Consider the following 734-nt stretch of genomic DNA (forward strand, 5'->3'; position numbering starts at 1 on the left):
TGGAGAAGGGCACAGACTGACGAGGACGGGGAAGGAGGCGTCTGGCTGACAGGAGGACGGAGGACACTGGGTCCGGCGCCAGAGGGCGCGAAGCCGCACGGATGAAAGAAGGGGCCGCAGGCGGCAGAAGCAGCGGCGTCCACGGCGGGTAGCGAAACGTCACCGGTCCTGGGCGCTGACGGCAAGATGGCCCTGTGTCCCGGTGGCCCGGGGGGAGCCGAGCCTGTCGTCGTCCGCGAAGACTTCTGGCGGCCTGCTGCCTGCTGGGTCACGGGCGCGGTGGCTTTCGCGTGGGATCTAGGCGAGCATTTAGGGGAAAGGTATTAGGAGAGGAGGTAGCTTCATCGTATACGTGCATTTACTCAGCAACCCGTACTTTGGAAGTCTCGAGAAACGTGGAGTCTAGGCTGGCATCCCCATGCGCTGGCACCGGAAGGCAGGGTCAGCTGCCCGGCGTCTGTGCACGGTGCTGGACTGCATTGCTTTACGTGGTCACGATTTGTAAAATACAGAGCAATGGCAACAGCAAAAACAAGTGTTAAGTTACTGATTCTGTGATTCTGAGCACGGCTCCAACGGCTGCGTACGGGCCCCGAACCTCTCTTTCGTATTTGAAATTCACTGGTTTTTTTCCACATATACTCTTGATCTCTACTGGTGAGATGGCGGACTGAAAATCTGACAGACTAGACAAAAATTTACGTAATAAAATAAAACTATGATCTGTCTTTCGA

Source organism: Pteropus medius, unplaced genomic scaffold, assembly GCF_902729225.1.
Source record: "Pteropus medius unplaced genomic scaffold, Ma_sr-lr_union100, whole genome shotgun sequence".
NCBI lineage: Eukaryota > Metazoa > Chordata > Mammalia > Chiroptera > Pteropodidae > Pteropus > Pteropus medius.